Source organism: Euprymna scolopes, chromosome 45 (genome assembly GCF_053919585.1).
Source record: "Euprymna scolopes isolate OS-2025 chromosome 45, ASM5391958v1, whole genome shotgun sequence".
Taxonomy (NCBI): domain Eukaryota; kingdom Metazoa; phylum Mollusca; class Cephalopoda; order Sepiida; family Sepiolidae; genus Euprymna; species Euprymna scolopes.
Window position 1 is genome coordinate 44241994 of NC_136526.1, and position 14809 is coordinate 44256802.

General features: G+C 32.8%; 1 protein-coding gene across 2 annotated transcripts in view; it reads right to left on the reverse strand.

Moving 5' to 3' along the window:
* The window catches only part of LOC145269513 (uncharacterized), a 100121-nt gene extending 89181 nt beyond the window's left edge, over positions 1-10940 (reverse strand). Inside the window, exon 1 of one of the 2 annotated variants that reach the window (XM_080125255.1) lies at positions 10664-10876. The gene's annotated coding sequence lies outside the window, so the exon portion shown is untranslated. Of the gene's footprint in view, positions 1-10663 lie in introns of both variants that reach the window. The other variant, XM_080125257.1, reaches the window with a different exon arrangement.
* Positions 10941-14809: the final 3869 nt, after the last annotated feature.

Genomic DNA, 14809 nt, shown 5'->3' on the forward strand with positions numbered 1-14809 from the left:
TCCATTTTTGGGACTATTTTACCATATTTGTTCAAAATGTTCTGTGAATGTCTATTTAGCAGTTTTGCATGGTGCTGAACTCAAATTTAAATATGTTAAGGTTTTGGGGAATTTTGGGGCTGAATAGGGAGGAGGTGCAAATGATGAACTTAATCATTTCTTTTTTAGCATCGTGCAGAACTCCAATTTACATATGTTAAGGCTTAAAAACTGTACTGTTTGTTCATTTTCACCAGGATTTGACGTTCCCTGGGCACTTTTGGGGCTAAATAGGGGGGGGGGAAGAGCAAGGCTGAACTTAGTCATTTTTTTAATGCCTCGTTCACTGTGCACTCACGGGGGGCTATACATGTTTCATTTGTTATTTCTTTTAATCTGCTGCGTCTGTTTTTGGGACACCCTCCCACTCACGAAAACAACAACAACAACAACAACAACAACAACAAAACAGTCAGTGTTTAAATTTAAGTGGTTGATTAACCACGAATGCGAATGTCGTGCCCCACCCGGCATTTCGCTTGGTTTCATTCCCAAATCTGCGAAAAAATTGATTTTTTTTTTTTTATCTTAAATTGTTTTTTTTTTTGTTCTGATATAAAATAACAAAGTAACTAAATCGCGACGTGACTATTGCAAAAAATAAAAAAATCAAAAAAAAATCAAAATAAAATAATAAAATTCTGTGTTGCGATTGAAAATTATAATCTGTATTCCTATAATTTTATTTTTGTGCATTGATATTAAAAACTCTTTTTTCTACTTGGGTATTTATTTGCTTCCCCACGAAAGAAAAATGTGACACAAGATCGTTTTTAATGTGGAGGAAGTTGTATTTGGCCATATTTTCCCCAATTATTGATTGCACCCACCTTTATAGCCAATTATATATATATATATATATATATATATATATATATATATATATATATATATATATATATATACATATATATATATACACATATATATATATATATGTATATATATATATGTATATATATATCTATATATATAAAAATGTAAAGTTGGTTCGTTCTAAAGAAATAAAACCATGTTTATACGTTACCAATTTATTTGAAATTTTCAGACAACCCATTTTTAGAGTCGAGGTATGTTTTTATGTTATTAAAATAAATTTACCTAATTAAAATTAAAATATTAAATAAAATAAATATATTTATTTATCGGTTCTGCGAATCTGTTCTGTTGATAAAACTGAACTTCCGGTTCGATTCATTTCACAGCCACGAATTGACGAAAGGTTTAATTTTCTGTTAACTCGATAAGTAAAAAAACAAAACAAAAAAAAAACATATTTCATTTGTTTATCTTCCAAATTTTTTAATTTACACATCTTTTCTTTATTATATAAGGCCAAAAAAAAAAGTTTGTTGCTTGCTTTTGAGTTTTTTTTTCTATATAAGATTACTCATGCAGAGAGTGATCCGTGCTGAAATAATGTTATTATTTAAAAAGTCATTCTTAACATGGGGAGGTAAGGATGTTTTGTACCTATTCTGTACTTTAACCTTACAATTGAATAAATAATAAAAAAAAACATATCGTAAAACGTTATTTAAACGTGGAAATATGATTTAAAAAATAGCGCGGCTCTCTGCATTAGCACCATTTTTATTTATTGTTGTTGTTTCACGAATTTTCGGCCAACTATTCCTCTGGCCTTCATGAAAAGAAGTCCTTTTATAAATGTTCAGTAACTTTTTCCTTTTATTATTCTTAAAGAGTGAAACTTTTCTTATTCATGAAAGGAGTTAAGCCTACGTAAATAAATAAATGTTTGTACACGTGACAAATTATCAATAAATGGTTTAGTTACTTTTTTTAAAAAATGTTTGTAAAAGTGCGAAAGGCGACGTTACGTTGTTGTACAAACATTACTCCCATGCTTAATTTCTATACTTATAGGTTTTTGGAATTTTTTTTCACTGGATTATTATTGATTGGACACTAATTAAAACGATTATTAAAAAAAAAAAAAATGTAAAAAAGAAATCATTATTTCGACATTTGAAAGTGGTGCTCACTTTTTAGTTACAACGTTTTGATAAATCAGTCACCCATTTTGTAAGCAATAAAAACGCGGTATATCAAAACCATAGAAAGTAAAAATAATGAGTCTCTACCGCATTTGTAAGTCAGAAATATATTTGTTTCTCAAAGAAAAAAAAATAGAGATAACAGGACTTTTTTTTATTGTTTTCATGAAAATAAAGTTTCGAGATTTTTAATTATTTTTTTTTTTACTTATTTAGTCAGTTTGTGTGTTTTTTTTTTTAATTGTTTTTGTGAAAGGTGAGTTTTTTTTTCAAAACTTTTGTTTTGTTTCTTTTTAATTTTTTTAAAGTATTATAAATTTCACTAACATGCTGGAGAAATGTTTAATAATTTGGTATTTTTTTAGATTAGGTCAACCTCCACAATTTTCCTTACAATGACGACATTTATAGGTTTCCGAGTATGCTGAACACGTAAATTGCATTGAAATTTTGCGGAAATAAATAGTTGTATTATGCATTGTATTCTTCGGCGGCCATCTTTTTACGTGCACACGCGCCATAAGCAAATACACACACGTAAAAAAGATGGCCGCCAAAGATTACAATGCATAATACAACTTTTTATATCTTGATAACTACTTATTTCTGCAAAATTTCGATGCGATTTTCGTATTCAGCATAGTCGAAAACCATTTCAAGTCGTCATTTAAAAGAAAATTGAGGAGGTAGACCTAATCTAAAAATTTACCAATAATTTTTAATCCCGTACGCCTCCCGATACATTGCTTCGTCAACATGCGACCATTTTATATCTCCCAAAGACACTTCCGTATTTAGAAAAAAAAATAAATAAATAAAAAGTGACCGATTTACCAGAACGTGGTAACTAAAAAGTGAGTATCCCTTTCAAATGTTGAAATGATTTTTTTTTTTCAATTTTTTTTCATAATCTGGTTAGTGTTCAATCAATAATAATCCAGTGAAAAAATTTCAAAAAACCTATCAGTATAGAAACTCCACCACGTAAGTAAATAAATAAAAAAATGTTACGTGCGCATGCGTTAGCCTTGACTAAGGGGGTACTAAGGGAACGACCATTAAATAATTCTGCGGGTCGCCATGGAACTCAACGCCCAAGGAGTATCAAAATAGTTTTCATGATCTGAAGAAATTTTTTTTTCCGAAAAGTGGGTGATCACTTTTCCATCTAAATTTAACTTAAAATGAGCACCCACTTTCTGGCCACCAACAACAAAAAAAACAAAAAAAAACAAAACAAAAACACAACAAAACAACAAAAAAGTAAAATGCAACGATATTGTAATTTTTTTAAACAAAACATTCGAGTAATTGTAAGAAAAAAAAAATAAATCCGAACCATTTTAATAAAATAGAGTTGCCTCCCTTTAGAACAATGAGCTAAGCTTCCGAATTGTCCGTTTATGTCAAATTTATTTATCGGTCAGGATTAAGTATAGTTTAGTTACAGTGAATGCTTAACCCACCGACCCCAGAATTTCGAACTCACTTGCCTCGCCACCCCCCATCGTTTAACTCCGTTTTATTACATTTTAATATTTATGCTTGCTATCTTTTTAAATCATGTCTAATATTCATGATCATTCGAAGTTTTTTTTTTTTTTTACATGGTAGTCACCACTTATCAGAGCCCGGAAGCCACTCGGGGATAAGGATTATTGCGTGTAGAATAATCAATGGGATAGTATCGTAGTAATCGTTAGTATTGGAGATTTGATAAAGTGTCTTACTTAAAGGGACGGTTCATTAGGAATTTGTTTATGTTGGACTTGAACACATCCAAGTTGTAGTCAGGTGGGAAACAGGCAAACGGAAGAGAGTTACACAGGCGTGCATTTCTACGAAAGAAGCTATTCCCACGAAAAGATTTCTAGCCTTCCTTTGCCCGCTATGCATAACCTTAAACCAAATTAAATATAGCCTAGCAGCCGTCTTTTAAAACTCATTATGATCGGTTAATTAGTTTTGGAGATTATCTCATACAGACACATACTTACTTCCGGTCTGCAGTGGAATGAGGTTGTAAATTGATTGTAATATTTAATGCTATTAGCATTAAGCTACACACACATGCGGGTATCCCGTACCTCTACAAGGCCACCATTCACCCATCCATGGAGTATCGTTGCCACATCTGAGCTGGTGCATTTACCACTTAAAAAAAAATAAAAATCGCTCGAGACAAGTCGTAAATCCGCTTGATGCAAGAAGCTAACAAGAACGAGAGTTGATTATTGCAAAGGCAGGATATGGCTATTGACTTTAGTCTTGAAAGGACCAAGGAAAACAGTGAACAGGAAGAGAGTTCCACAACGTTGCAGTCCCTGAAAAGAAGCTACAGGAATAGGAAGCTGTATCACAATGAGGCATTAAAACAATGAATTGATGGAGACCACTAGACCAACAAGTCAAACGAGCTGGAACAAAGGAAGCAGGAAATTGATCAGACAATTCTGAGAGGAACACATGTCATAATAATATTTATAGAAAAAGCTTGAGACTAGCAACATCACGTCTGTGTGAGAGAGGTTGCAACGAAGAAGAAAGTGTGTGTGTGTGGGGGGGGTAATCAAATTACAGATACGTTTATGCAATTTATCAAGAACCGTTAAATGAGACACAGATTTACTAACTCAGATAGGACAATAATACTCCGTACATGGTCTGCTATTGGATTTGTAGAGACAGAGAATAGCCTCAGGCGCGAGAAAGTGTTTAGAACGACAGAGAGAACCGATTTTACGAGACGTAGTAAGAGCAATGGATTTAATATATGGACCCTCAAGAAAGATTTTGTGAGAAAGAAAGACCCCAAACAGTTTTAGAATGGATTTCTCATTCAGAGCAGACCCATCTACATGAATCTCTAGAAGAAAAGGGACACATCTACGATTGGAGGACGATAGTTGAGTCTTATACAAGGCCGCGAAAAATCTCCAATCTAATAGGTCCCGCACTATCGGCTAACCTCCAACTTCTGTCACATCACCACAATTCCTGTGCCTTTTTTACAAGTACTTTAATAGATTATGATCTGACGAATTCGTAGCATGTGCCCCCCCCCCACTCGACGTAAATACCCCTCCCCCACCCCGAGGTTGCAACGAAGAAGAAAGTGTGTGTGTGTGTGGGGGGAATCAAATTACAATAGAGAGATCACACAAAAGCTATTCGCGGACTACCTGCAACTCGCTCAAACATCGGTCATGCAACACAGCTTACAGGTGTCTCATTTACTTGTCTCGGCTTTACGAAGGCAAAGCTAAACACAAGACCGGTTATTGACGTGGAGGATACCACTCCCCTCAAATGGGACACTCTAGATGGTCCAAAATGAAAATTACCCCAGTCAAGTCAGATTTCTCCTTCTCTAATTGAGCAGAGAACAGATGCTACACTTTAAAAAGTCGGCATTTCTGCAGGTCAATAACATGGACGAATGTGTGCGTTTTAGTTTAAAGAACGGCCGGTAGAGGGCGTTTGTCAGCCTAGAACAGGGTCGATAACTCATACTTTTATTTTAATATATGTTTATACAATCTTACTGTGAAAAAAAACTTTTTCTACAAAAATATATATATTCTTAAACTTAATAATATCTCTTTCTTTCAAATATCTTAAATGTTTCATGTTTTAAAAAATCTATTTTGTTACATTGGCAAACTATAATTATCTAGAATAAAATTATATTTCGCTACTTTGACAAACATATCATATTTTCATATATGTTTATGAAATCATACTGTGAAAAACAAAAACAAACAAACAAAAAACAACTGACTCTCTCTTTAACACGGTAAGCTTGGGAAAAGGTGTTATAAATTAAAATCTAGACAAAATACTATTAAAAACCCGCCGAATATATGTCGCAGTAACATATATTGAGCGAGTTTTTAATAGTATTTTGTCTAGTTTTTTTTTTATTTATAATACCTTTTCCACAACTTCGTGTTAAAAAGAGAGTCAGGCGCCATCTTGAATTTTCCAATAAATCGGTAAACACTGTATGTTTTTCGAGCTGAATAAACATGTTACATTGAATAAAAACACGAAAACTATATCCAGTTTGGTAGAAAAGTAACTTATCTTGCCTTTGATAACATTTATTTGTTATATATTTGCTTTTTGACAACTTTTTCGAATCTATGTGTACATTAATACAAACCCAACAATCTTTCTGTACAAAAAAAAATTATGCTGAAACCTCTATAAATGTGTCATGTTTTTAAAATTATATTTTGCTACATTGAAAAACTAAAATTATATTTTGATATATTTTTATACTGTAAGAAAAACCCTAAATAATTCTAAAAACAATCTATAAATGCTTTATGCTTTTAAAAAAAAAATATTTATTGTTTATTTTCAGTTATTAATCACTCATGAAAAGAAATGATATTAAAAGCATTAAAATTACATTTAGACACATTTTTTTAAATACAATAAATGTTTCGATTTTCATATTTTCTTGTTATGTATTTCATTATTATATATTTTTACGTTCTCGGAGACACTTATTTATATTTTAGGTTCACAGAACGGCCGATAGAGGGCAGTCAAAGAACAGGGGTCGATAACTCATCTCGTACGCCTCATGTCATTGACATGCAGAAGTGCCGAAAAATTTATTAATTTCAATTTTCTTTTTACATTACTCGAAAGAAATTAGACACAAGGCCATTCAAAAGTGTGGGGGAGGGGTGTTTTAGGGCCACCCTTATCAATGTACTTTATAACAGTCTGAGCTATTTCTAGCTACAGTCTAAAATCACCATAATACCACATTCACTTCAGGGGTCATCCTGCTTAAGATTACCAAATCAATTAAAAATAAAATATGTGCATAACTAAATCGTTTTTCCTAGATGTTGACAAAAAGATGAAGCAAAATTATAATATTGAAGCAGTTCACTACCAAAATTGTTGCTAAATTTTATCGATTAGTTTTGTCTAATTTTTAAAGCGATGATAGAGTAAATTAATTCACCGCATTAATATGTTGTCTGATTTTTGCAGATTTCTATTTTTTTTTTTAAATTTTTATTTTAAAGATAATAATATTTAATTGATATATAATAGCACCAAACAGTGTATAATAAAAATTATTATTGCCACCCAGACTTAGGGTTACTGGTAAAGTTAGGTGCTTAGTTTTGTAAAAATCAGATAATAGAATCACATGTATAATCAGACAAACAAATAAATAGGGTGGATTATTTAGCCCTGTCATCGCTTGGAAAACCAAAAAAAAAACTAATTGATAAAATTTGGTAGCTATTTTCAGAGCTAAACACTTCAATATAATCTTATTTTTTTCTTTTTATCGACATTCAGCTATAATCAAAGTGTGCTTGGTCAGAGGAGGAAAAATCCTTCTTGATTGGAGCAATTTTTATTTTCGTACTATCCAGAGTGCCTCCCCCCTTTTTTTCGATAAACTCGTTATCCCCCATATATATATATATATATATATATATATATATATATATATATATATATATATATAACAAACAGTTAATAAAACATGTTAAAGAACACTTTAAAAAAGAGTTAAAAACATATTTAATCTGAAAAAGAAACACTTGATAAGTGGATAGTCCTTAATCCGCGGAGTTTCGAAGAAATACTTTCCTTCTCATCAGAGGGTAGGAATTAGCAAAATCAAAATGCGGTATCGGATTTTGCATACATACATACATACATCCATACATACACACACACACACACACACACACATATATATATATATATATATATATATATATATAAATCGAGATTGTGTCTAACTTTGCCCTCGTGGGGAACAGGGGGAGACAAATAAATAAGAACATCTGAAAACGTTGTTAAATGAGCCAATAATGGTAGGGCGACCTGCAAGCTGGCCATGATAACTTCTGACTTACCTGTGCCAGAAAGTCAAGGATCATTTTCAATTCATGGTGTAAAGAACTAGTCGATAACGTTAGGTAGCCATTTTGGAAGCTCACCGTTTCAATATAACCAACGGTTTATAAAAAAAAAAAAACATTAGAAAAAAACAACAACAAAAAATAAAAAAGAACAAAATAAAACAAGAAATTTCTAGTGCCTATATATATATATCTACATCTTCTTCTTTACTCCTATAAATTCGTGTTTCTTTCGCGTGTATTGATATTCATATTAAAAACCCTCTTTTCTATTTATTTAAAAAGAAAATACAATTTTGTTATATATGGGTCATGGAATTGAATTCATCTGCAAAAGATCTAGCTAATTTGCATATTCTTTTAACCATTCATTTTAATTAATCCCCTATTAGTTTTTTCAGTTTTCATATGGGATGATCATCTTAAGTTAACTATTACGTGTAGTTATATTCATGCAGACATTCTACATGATTTATACTTACATAATATTTGCGTAAAAAGTTTACAGGGCCCACAATATTGCTTCAATATATATTCATGTATACGTATATATTTTTGTTTAATCTATCTATCTATCTATCTATCTATCTATCTATCTATCTATCTATCTATCTATCTGTGTGTCTGTGTTTGTACATTTCCCTATGCAATAACTCTGTCAATTTTAGTCTACAGGCTCGAAATTTGATATACATGGTACTGAAATTTGGAAAAATCGATATGATCGATTGTCGGCGAGAAATTTGGCGGTTAAGGGGTTAAAGTTCAACGATTTGATCTTTAAAAACTCTACCAAACCCCTTCGACAATTTTGTGTCTAAACACTTGAAATTTTAGATATAGGTTCCTTGGACATGGATCTAACTTAATAACTTAATTTGAGCCCAAAACAATAAATGTTAAGGGGTCATAATAGGGATCAAAGTTTAAAAAATTGACCGTTTTTTTTTTGCTCAACATACACCTCCAAACACCCAGGCAACGCCGGGCACCCATGCTAGTATATATATATATATATATATATATATATATATATATATATATATATAAAATAGATATTTTTACGACCTGTCCTAGCGTAGTATAAAAAACCCCAACAACCCATGTTAAAAACGGCTTTCAGAATAACCCCTCCCCCCATGTTAAGAACGGCTTTGGAGGTTCATGAGGAGGTTGGGGTGTTTATAATACGTTGTATATATTATAAAGTTGTGATTATAAAAGTAAAAAAAAAATATCCATATGACTTTGATGCCTTATTATTATTGGCTCATATGGAGCTTTCACACAAGTCATCAAAGATCTGATTGGAAACCTGTGGTGTTCCCTGGAAGCTGAGTGAAAACAAGTCTCCCCCGACGTCCAGCTCTCTCAACCTCCTTCAATAGCATTTGCAAATAAATTTGCGTCATCGCAACAGCCTCTTATTATTATTATTATTATTATTATTATTATTATTATTATTATTATTATTATTATTGTTTTTGTTGTTGTTATAATAATAATAATAATAATAATAATAAGAAGAAGAAGAAGAAGAAAGTGCTCAATACTGTTGTAGAGCAAATATGCGTTTTATTTTTTATTACCCTATCTTTCTGTTAAGTTGCATTATTGTTTCGGCTACACGGCCGTATTATTTTTTTTTTTTGGCCGTCTGTAGCGTCCTCAGGCTTTTACAGAAATGTTCGCTATTTTGGGATGAAACATATATATATATATATATATATATATATATATATATATATATATATATATATATGTTTATTAGTTTCGAAATCACAACTTTATAATATATAAGAATCAATAGAAAATATATATGAAATCTCCATAAATTAAAATATCATATTTAAGCGCATCTTATGACCGGGCTACGCCGGGCGCCCTTGCTAGATTATATACATACTTTTGCAGTTTTAACAAAAGAGCTACAATAATATCAAGGTGTCCCCATTTATACTGAATGCCAACATTAATATATTAAATATGAAAGAGTCCGCTGTGGAATTTCCACAGGTCCCGCTAGTCTATATACTAATACGATAGCGTGTGTGTTATTGTGTGTGTCATTGTGTGTGTTAGGGTTACATCTTTTTTCTTCCGAGTGAATGTCGTTTAATTGTTATGATTAGGGCTGTGACAACAGCGTATTCTTTTCATTGTTCTGACTCTCGAGTGTGTATCCGTTGATAACTTATATAGTGATGTGGTTATCGGTTGATTAACTGTGTTTAACTGTGTCGGATATATACTCGAGAGTCAAAATAATATGCTGTTGTCATAGCCCTAGTTATGACCTTCCATTTCTTGTAATAAATAATTTTACTAAGAATTCTTAATAAGTTTTGGTATCGATTTCGATTATAGCTGATGCACCCAAGTCATATGAATACATATATATATTTTTATTATTTTTGAAATCATAATTTTATAATATATGAAATCAAGAGAAAATTGACTCTGTAATAATATATACGAATTCTGCATTAATTAAAATATCACATTTAAGCGTATTTTACGACCGGGCTACGCCGTGCAATGCTAGTTGTTGTTGTTGTTGTTATTATTATTATTATTATTATTATTATTATTATTATTATTATTATTATTGTTATTATTATTATTATTATTATTATTATTATTATTATTATTATTATTATTATTATTATTATTATGACAAAGATTAATTAAAATTACCTTTTTTTCTGGTGAGACACTTTTTTTTGCAGAATATCAATAACGCTTAATTATACGTCCGGATACGCACGCCGACCACGACCACTGACTGTTACGTCAAGTTATAAACATTAACATCGAAGAAACAAACGCGATACCGCCGGCCGCGATAGAAATAAATATCCAGTCACGTTAAAGTGGCGAGTTTCTCCCTCTTTCGCGTTTAAAGCAAGTGAAATTATCTCGGTGGAAACTACGTTTAAACTTTGTATACAAATCCGTTTTCCTTTTCTTTTTTCCTTTTTTGTTTGTTTTGTTTGTTGTTGTTAAAGTCGTCGGCACGATTAATGGCTCGCCAGACAAGTAAGTCTAACACACGCCGGTGTTCACGCAACTGGCCCAGTTTAAATGGCGTTTCCGTGCATTTTTTATCTCGAGCGGCACGGGGTGGGAAAAACCCGGGGGTATTTTCAGGACGTAACAACCCTTCCCATTTCCCAAAGATAAAAGAAAAAAAAATGCTCGGGTATATCCACTCCACGGCCCTCTGTAAAGATTAGGAAGGTCGTAGGATACCTCTTTCCTTTAATAACTCAACTGCATTGCAATATTATTTATTTATTTGCCGGGTCGTAAAATACGCTTAAATATATTTTCATTCGTGCAGATTTCGTATTTATTAGCACAGAACCAATTCTTTATTGAATATTAGGGACTTGTACAGTTTAATCAAGACATTAAAAAAAAAAAAAAAAAAAAAATATCGAAAAAAGTTTAAATTGTACGTATCCGTTATGGAATGAAGTTCCCCGAAAATCTTTTTTACTTAATTTCACCAAGTAGTTTTTTTTTTTTTTTTTTTTTTTTTACAGCGAAAAAACAATTTGTTATGATACCGAGCAAAAGGTTTGATTTTTAGGAAGAAAAGCTAGTATTAAAGATGGGGAGGGAGTGTCGGCGCTTTATATTGAGTTATCTCCCCGTGGCGTGTTCAACAAATTTCATAATGGCTGACTTCAACGCGCTCTCATAAAAACGTGTTTTTCTGCTGTAAAATAAAAACTACTTGATCAAAATTAAGTGAATTTTTTTTCCGGAGATCCAAAACGAATACGCACTATATAACCTTTTTTTTTTTTTCTCGATATTTTCATTTTTTTAATGTCTTGATTAAACTCTAAAAGTACCGAATATTATATTGTACCTAATATATAGAACTGGTTTCAAAAGTTAAGAAAAAAAATGTCTTGGGTACCATCAGCTAGAATCGAAACCAAAATATTTAGCGCCCCGGCTGCGTCTTCTACCAATGTAGGTATAAAGAGATAAGTAAGTAAGAAAGGGTTAATATTAAATGACTTAAAAAAAAAATGAATTGAATTTGGACATGCGCAGAAAGAAATAAAAATGTGTCGGCAAGTTGAAATGAACACTTTGCAGGCGAATTGGATGTACGCGTTATTCATTCATCCAAACAAAGATTTTACTTGTTATAAGCCGCCTTTGGTGTATGATTACAATTTCCTGTTAATTTCAGTGTTATATGACCAATAGTTTTTTTTTTTTTTACATAAGCATCACCACTTATCAAGGCCGATAGGCCACTCAAGGATAAGGGTTAAATAGTGTACAGTAGTCAAAAGGACAATATAGTAATCGATAGTAATGGAAGTTCGGTAAATTTGTTAACTTAAGTGGAACGGCTCTTCAGAAACTTGTTCACGTTGGACTTGAAGACAACCATATTATAGACAGCTGGAAAGCAGGAAAACGGAAGACAATTCCACAGGCGTGCAGTTCTAAGAAAGAAGCTTTGATCATGGAATCTATGTTTAGGTTTAGGCACAGATAAAGAGTGGGGAAAATTATTGATAATGTTTTCAGCTAGTCTAGTGTTTCTTGTGAAAGTTTGGCGAGGGGGACCATAGATTGAAGCTCAGTCGAACACTTTCCATGAAAATAACGATAAAGCAGAGACAAACTCGCAACATCTCTTCTGTGAGATAGAGGTTGCAGCGAAGAGAAAAGGACATCTCCCACCAGGCCACGAAGTCTATTTTGAACCCTATCAAGGCAGGACAAGTCTTTTCTAGCAGATCCTGCCCATATGTGGCAACAGTTTTCCATCCTTGGACGTATCTGGCTCTTATATAGATAGAGAATTGCATCAGCAGTGAGATATCTACTGGATCGATACAAGGATCAAGAGTTTATCGGTTAAATATTTACGCACAGACAGACACACACACATACATACACACATCTACTGTGTTATTTCAATAGATTTTACTTATATTTACCCTAAAACAAGGGATATTGTCACTTGGACGTAAGAGACTACTATTTAGTACCATATCTACAGTGGCACTATTTTTGCATTTTTGTTGCGTTTAAAAAAATGACGATACTCTGATACATGAAAATATAACAATACTAGCGGGAAGGGGGCGCCGGCTTTGCCCGGGCGTAAAATACGCTTAAATATATTTTAATTTGTCCAGATTTCGTATATATCATTTACAGAGTCGTGATTTAAAAAAAAAAAATGTATTTAGGTTCCATTTGCTAGAATCGAAAACGAAGCATTCAAAGCTGGTGACGTTACCACTGTACCAACATGGCACGCATATAAAGGCATTAAAAATTAAAAATAAGCTAAAATTACTGTACAAAATGTTTAACGATGTTTTTGTCAATATTTATCCATTTTTTTTGACACCTTAAAAACTATTTTAACAGACAAAGGACCCATAAAAGAACGGCCCGTAAAAATCCAATCATTTGAGGGCCCTAGCGTCACTCTGCGACTTTTTATTTTGGAGAAGATAGAGTTTGAAAATATGGAGACAGCCAGACAGATAGACCGACAGACAGAACGAGAGACATACAGGCATATAACCGTTTGTATAGTAGATGTCTTTATAATCAGTGACGATGATGGGTGGTTGGTCGTTAGGAAGAAGATGCAGACACAAAAATTCGACTGCTTTATTCTTCTCTGTCCCTAATCGTCAACCAACCCCGATATCCTTTTCAGTTATTAATACATAACCATTTATGACTGCCTGAAATGCTAACTTGGAATGCTATTGTCACAATAACCACAAGGGTGTTTTATTCAGCCATTATCGTTTCACTGAATTGAGCTGTCATTGATTACACCTGTGTAACTCTTTTCCGAACATAACCTTTTAAATATCACACAGTTAATTGATTTTTTTTGTTGTTTCTTTTCATGCAGGTGTCTGGTGTCAGGTTTATATTTTTTATTGAAAGGACCTTTTTGGTACATTGGATAATTATTTTAGTTTTTTTCTTGTCGCATTTGTCGCCAGGTGTAGGCCTTTGTCAAAATGATTACTACGCACACACGACCGAGATATTGAACGCTATGTAGGAAGTTGAGCAGCGAGATGTCTGTCCACATTACATTCAAATTTCTGCGTGCTAATACAGCCAGGGAAACAGAAAACAGGGAGGGAATTTCAAAGTCTAGCAGTTTGAGGGAAGAAAGTATTGGAGTAGAAGGCTTTCCAGCATCTAAAGACCCCTGCACAAAGACGTGGAATTTTGCTGTTTGTTGGGTTTGTCGAAGGTATTTATGTTGAAAAGACACAAGTGCTACGCGTTTGTCAGAAGCAGATTCGATTAAAGTACCTGTAAAGCGAAATGTCCATGGTAAGCGTTCGAATAATCTCCGATCTCTGCCCCCCTCCTTGTAAATCATTCACAGCAAGAACTTGTTTAACTATAACCACAGCAAAGACACTTTTTTTTTTTTTACATCTCTCTGTGCTAAATCAAATGGAATTTCCATGAACAAAGTTTCTTTCATAGAACATCCAATTCATGGAACAAGATACTGTGATTCTGCTTTCCGTCCGACTATAATGTAGTCGACTTCAAGTACTTATTGGGCCGTTCTCCTCGATAATCAATTCCTTTCATGTAATAATAGCAGGGAGACCCAACGTTGCCCGGGATTGAATAATGATCAACGAATGTTTCGCACTTCTATTTTTTTTATTGTCATCCAAATCGATCAAATCGATCACTTTTCAATCAAATCGATTGATTACCTGCTCTAGTAATAGTGTACCGGAAGGAAGCTTCACATACCTCCCGCAGTGACTTAGTCCACAATACATTGTAGTCTACATTGCACTG